The sequence below is a fragment of the Schistocerca gregaria genome, chromosome 4 (assembly GCF_023897955.1).
Source record: "Schistocerca gregaria isolate iqSchGreg1 chromosome 4, iqSchGreg1.2, whole genome shotgun sequence".
NCBI lineage: Eukaryota > Metazoa > Arthropoda > Insecta > Orthoptera > Acrididae > Schistocerca > Schistocerca gregaria.
In genome coordinates, this window is record NC_064923.1 from 90,237,498 (window position 1) to 90,244,111 (window position 6,614).

Genomic DNA, 6,614 nt, shown 5'->3' on the forward strand with positions numbered 1-6,614 from the left:
GTTTCTGTAGCCAAGGGCCAGTGGAGATGTAAATAGAATTCTGTTTATGTACTGATTATAGCTAAGTGTAAATTGCATTGTCACTGTCTTCTCTTTATTTACGAGTAGCTTATTTGCAGTAAGATAACTTGAGAGAAATTTATAATTTATTTCCCTGCTGTTTGTAGTAGTTTGCATATCACAGCCCCAGCTGACAAAAGATGTGTCATTAGAATAGGTTTTGCAGTTTTGGGGATCACTTAAATCGTTAATGTGCACAAGAAACAGGAAAGGCCCCAACATACTTCCTTGGGGCACACCACATTGAAGTATCTTGTGAGTTAATTAGGTTGCTACCAACTCTTCACTTCTTTTATAAGTTAGCTTGACACACTTTTTCCTGTCTTCCAAATGGCAGTTAAGTAGTTGTAAGACTAACTCTCTCATCCCACATTCATCTAACTACTGCAATAGAATGTATGATTCACGGTATCAAAACCTCTACTCATATCCAGGAAGGTATCTGTTACCTTTTGGCATGTTAATATTTGATGTATATACATTGCTACTGCTTTTCTAAAACCTTACTGTAGATTGGTAAACAGATAATGTTTGATGAACTATGCCTGAAGTTCATTTAATATTACTTTCTCTAATAATTTCTTAAGCTCTGAAGTTAATGATATTGGCCTATAGTTTTTCATGTCAGTTTTTATTCTGCTCTTATGCACCAGTAAGATTTCAATGATTTTTGAAAGCACAGAAAATCCTCCATGGCAGAGGGAAATATTTATTAGATGTATCCAAGGGTCACTAATTCTCCTCTGCATCCCATCAGGGGCGGCTTAATGTCACCCCAGCCACAAAACATTTTAGCTTGTAGTTTTGAAATGATTGTTAGGAACTACATCTCAGTAATGCCATGGATGAAAAAAGATTGGCTAGTTTTTGTTACATTTAAATTTGGTGCCCAGTCATGTGTTTCATTTGTACCACCTGTACTAAACATATGTAAGAATTTCTCACACACCTCTTTTGAATCATTTGTTATACCGTTATTTTCTTTTACTGTTACACTCGTGTATTCATGAGATTGCTATTTCCCACATTCTTTATACATTATTTTCCAAGCTGTTTTACTAACACAGGTTGAGTTGCTTATTCTATAGGCATATTTATAAGCTTTAAGGTTAGTCAAGGAATCTCTGTATTTTTTCTGAGCAGCTTGTATTTTGTTAAAAAGTATTGTAATTTAGTATCTCTAAAGACTCCGAACATCCTTTGTGCTCTCTTTCAGTTCAATGACTTCCGGGGAGAAATTAATAGCTTTAATTACTTATTTTACTAAACGACATGTTTCATTGAAAGTTTTATTGAATAGTTCATACAAATCTTTCCATCTATCATTCACATTTTTTGCATTGGAAGCTGGTTCCCATTTTTCATTGCCTACTGCCCTCTTAAGTTTATTATAATAAAATTTTCTTTAATACATAAATGTGTCACTTTTAGTTGTATCTACATTTCCTACACCAGTTTCCATAGTCAGGGCTGTGTGGTCAGATACGAGGTCTGTTCAATACATTCTGGAACATTGCCCACAAATTTTTTTCTGTGCTTGCCTTTTTCTTACTGTGCATGGTCTCCTTCAAAATATCTCATCCACAATTTATCCACTACTCCCAATTCTGTTTTAGGTTCTGGAAGCAGCCTTGGTACGCCTTCTGCTGGATCTCGCAAAGCGCCGTCTGCAAATTTTCTTTTATCCAGTCTACCGTTGCAAATCTTCGTCCTTTCAATGTCTCAACATCATAACCGTAGACCCATGTATCAGCACCAGTTATGATTCTTTTGAGGAAAATCTCGTTCTCATCTGATCGATCCAAAAGCTCTTCATATATTGCGAGGCGAAGGTCTTTCTGGTCTTGAGCCATGAGCCTTGGTACAAACTTGGCGGCAACACAGTGCATTCGAAGATGCTGTGTCAGAATTTCATGAGATGATCCAACTGAAATGTTACATGCTTCTGCAATCGCTCGGACAGTCAGTCTTCAATTGGTACACACACTTTAGCTGAAGTTCATGGCATGAACGTCCTCAGTACCTGTCGAAGGGCGTCCTGAATAAGGGTCATCTTTAACTTTCGTCTGGAAAATTTTAAACAGTGTGAACAATACGTAGCACATTGTATGACCTACGCACTCATCACTCTAGGCTTCATGTATCATTTGGTATGCCTCTGTAATTTCTTTTTGAGTTTTAAGGAAAATTTAATTTGTCCTCTAACTCTATCATCTCGAAATTCGCAGTCTGTACAACACAACATTCTACTCAATACAGCACTGAACAAAAACTAACTGACTTATGAAACTTCCAGAAGTTACACAATAAACAGATGGATATACAGGGACGCCAACCACATTTCGCATCAACACAGCACTGGTGCGAAATTACGAATGTTCCAGAATTTTCTGAACAGACCTCGTATGTCGTTTTCTATGATGGTTATGTTTATGTTCTCCTTTAATATGTCTGTGAGAATGTGGTCAATGCATGTCTGTCTTTCTACAGCAATTCCTGTAGGTTCTGAGTTTATGTGATAATAATTATAACACTGTAGTAAGACATCACAATGCAAATAATTATTGCCACTATTTAAAGAACCTATGTTGATGTCTGTAACAAACATCATATTGTTCTTTATATATTGATATCTTCTGCAGTAGGTCTTCCAGACAGTTGGAAAATTCTTCAGTACTGCTTCCAGGTGACATATACAGAGCAACTATAATTAGGCTTTTGTTCCCTAGTTTTGAATTTATTGCTGCAACTCGAGTACCATTTCTTTACTCAGATCATCAATCCACTTGACTTTTTCTCATGCTATATCATTTCTGCTATAATTGCCTATCCCTCAACGTTTATGTGTCCTTCTAAAGTACAAGATTAAGAGTTCATAATTTCTAATCCTGTATCCTTATGCTTCCTCTTTCTTGCAAACTAATTCACCCGCTATAAAGAAATTAGCTTTTGATCCATTTAGGTGCATGTCCAAGTGAACATTATGGTATGTAAGGGTAAAATTTTTACGTTTTACTATAAAACAACATCCCTATCACCTTTGTGATCAGTAATTTCATTTACGTCGTCTTTCTCTGCAATGGTTTTGCTTATTTCTCATATAGAAGTTTCTTGCCTTCGAAATTTAGATGCAACCCATGTTTTATATGTAGGAATTTGTTCATTTTACCCATATCCATTATTCTACATTTTCCAAACGAAGCACACATCGGTTTAATTTTGATGTCCGTTTTTCGTGTCTCCTTCTTGACACAGAATTGTATGTTAGGTCATGCCTGAGATGTAGCATTGTAACTATTGTTTTTCTAGATTTGTTAACTTCTAAGAACTTTTCCAGCCTTGCTAAGCAATTTTGTGCCTTGTTTCTTGCGACATCGTTGGCACCAGCTATATACATGACATATTCATTTTCATCTTCCATTTCTTCCTGCAGGTGGACATCGGTAACATTTATGATTCTTTCACCTGGTTTCACTATTCTCATTGTTTGGAAATCTTTGTTAGTGTTTTCTGATATACTCGCCATATTTCTGCTATGGTTGTCTGATAAGAAAATAACACTGTGCCGTTTTCGTGACTGATTCTTGGTTCAGTTGTCACTGTGTTTCGCTGTTGTTTCTTTTGCTCCACCACTGTGTTGTTTACCAAGTTCATTGCCATTACACTTCACACTTTCATGTTTAATACTACCATTTCTTTCAGTACTAATTGCGATTTCACTACCATCTGTAAATGTAAGCAAATTTCGTACTGATAACGGTTCAGAAAACTTTTTTGGGGTAATTTTTTTCATATTCATATTCATATTTGGAACAGTTTGGTTATCACGCAAAAGTACACGCGATGTTCGTGACGGCTCACACTTTTGAGATGTAAGCTTTTTTCATATCACTCATTAGAACGTTAACTGTTAGTTGAAGACTACTTACAAAATCATTTAAAGTTTCCATTTCATCACTACAATCCATGCACACTCTGTTTTTATCAGTATAGTTTTCACTTTTTTTGTTGTGAAGACACCATGTGTCTGTACATGCTGCATCTTGCATCCTTAACTTTGGTTTCAACATTAACAAAAGTCGAATTAAAACAGGTTATTCTGACAGAATTAAATTAGAAAATGAGACACTGAACGTAGTAGATGAGTTTTGGTGTTTGAGCACAAAATAGTTGATTTTAGTACAAGTATAGAGTATTTAAAATGCAGAGATGGATACAGGTTGCAGTAGTTACTCAGAGAGGTTTGCACAGGATACACTAATGTAGAGAGCTGCATCAAACCAACATTCAGCCTTGAGACCACAACAAAAAAATGTATTAAAATCTTCTGCCTCTGAGGGGCAAATTCCTGCAGCTACATCTAGAGTCTGCAAATCACCATCAAATCGGTAACTGAGACTTTTTTATTTATTTAATTTATTTACTTTTTACGTCATTTCAGGCTAAGTAATGATGATTATTTTTTTTTATTCTTTCAACCTTCCCCAAAATTCTTTCATTTCCTTAGAATGAGCACTTTTCTTCTTGTTTAACCATTTGACTCCAATTCTATTTCTATATGTTTTCTCTTCATGAAAATCATTGAATTTATTGATCTCTTGTCTGATTTTGTCTCTGTTGAAGAAGATCTCCTGTTCAATCTGCATTTGTTCTTAATTCTTTTTGTCTTGCCTCTCTATATAATTTCTGTTTATGTTTCTCCTGTTTTGTGAGAATGTGTTGATCATCCTTTTAACCCAGTTCCTTCATTTTCTCTAGATGTCCACAGAGTTTAACATATCATTGACTGATATTTTATGGAAGAATGGGTATACTTCCCGATTTGGTCTCAAAACCAAATTGCCATCTTTGTTCATGGCTGGACCTAATATTTTTCATAGCATATTTCTTTCACTCTTTGCTATACCTTCTAATGCTGTTTTGAATCCAGTTAAAGTAGTACATCCAACACATAAAGGACTTTGGGTCTTACAACTGTATTCGAATGGCTTAATTTAAATTATTCAAGAAATCTTTTTTATTGTACAGATTTCTCACTTTCATGTACAGCCTTTTGTTTTTTCAATACTAACTGTAATAGGAACGTTTTCACTTTTTATGTTTTATTTTCACCCAAATAATTAAAAATGTTTGTTTTCTTGATGTTGCCGTACATGGTTTTCAAATTTTGTAGTGAGTTACTTTCACTAGTCATGTATTTTGTACTTTCAAAAGATACTTGAAGACATGCCTGTTCAGCTATGTCCTTCAGTAGATCTCTTTACAATCTTTACAGTTCTATCTATTATTACAAGATCGTCTGCAAAGGTCCAACAATTTGTTGTTTCTTTTGATCCACCCAGCTTTATGAAATTATTAACTTTCTGTTTTTCTTCTTCTGTTTTATATTCTATTATAATTTTTTTTGGAACACAATTGGATAACAGTGACAAACCATCTCCATGTCTGACTCCTTCTATACTTTAGAAGGAACTGTAAGTCATTCCAAGTAATTTAACTTAAGTTACTGTGTTTGTAAGATTCTGTTCAGTTATTTTTATAGACGCTCTGTCTACTACAATTTCATTCAATGTTTTAAGGAGAGAATCTCTGTCCATTGATTCATACACTTTTACAGAATCAATAAAAGTCAGCACTGTTTTTATTTGATATTTTTGTATGCCTAATTATTGGATTAAGATTTAGAATTTGCTCTGAACAGAGCTGCTACTTCTAAATCCAACTTGATTGTTTATCTAACAGGAGATTTAATATGTCCAGAAGACCTTTCGATAAAATGTTGTATTCTAAGAGAATTTACTCTGTAATTACTGATATCATTTTTACCCCATTTTGACTGAAGTGTCCACATGCATAGGTTAGTGGCACAGCACAGATGGCTGGCATGTAGAGGAGACATGTTTGGTTCTTGGTACTGTCGAGAATTTTTCTTTGGTGGGAGAACTGGTACTGTACTCAGCCTCGTGACACCAACTGGGGAACTACCTGACCAAGTAGTAGCGGCTCCACAGTCTGGAAAGTTTACACAACAGCTTGGAAAGCATTATGCTGAACACATGCCCCTATACTGCATCCACATAATACTGCAAGGCAGAGGATGAGGCATTGGTTGGTAGCATCCATTGAGTGATTGGCGGTTTTTAATGGCATTCCGCTTGTTCGGTCAGTCTGAACAGCTTAGTTCCTTTTTCCAATTATTCCACCAGTACCTTACAGTCTTCTTCTTTGCGAAATCCTAGTTTTTCACTTTCTCACCAGAAGCACAGTGACTATGGAATGTAAGCAGACATACAGTTCTTAATTGTTTTCTTATAGTCTCTTGTACTATATTTTTTAAAGATTTCTTTTATATTTTGAAGTTGGTCCTTTGCAAAGTTACTCTTTTGTGCCCTAATAATTTTATCAGTTTGCTTCTTACCAAGCTGATAAATTTTCTAATTACTGCTTGCTTTCCTCCTGTACCAGTTCCTCCAAGCAAACAGTTTCTGCTTAACATGAAGAATAGCCCAGAAACTTCTTTGACTGGAAGAGGGGTCAAAATAAGTAAACGTACA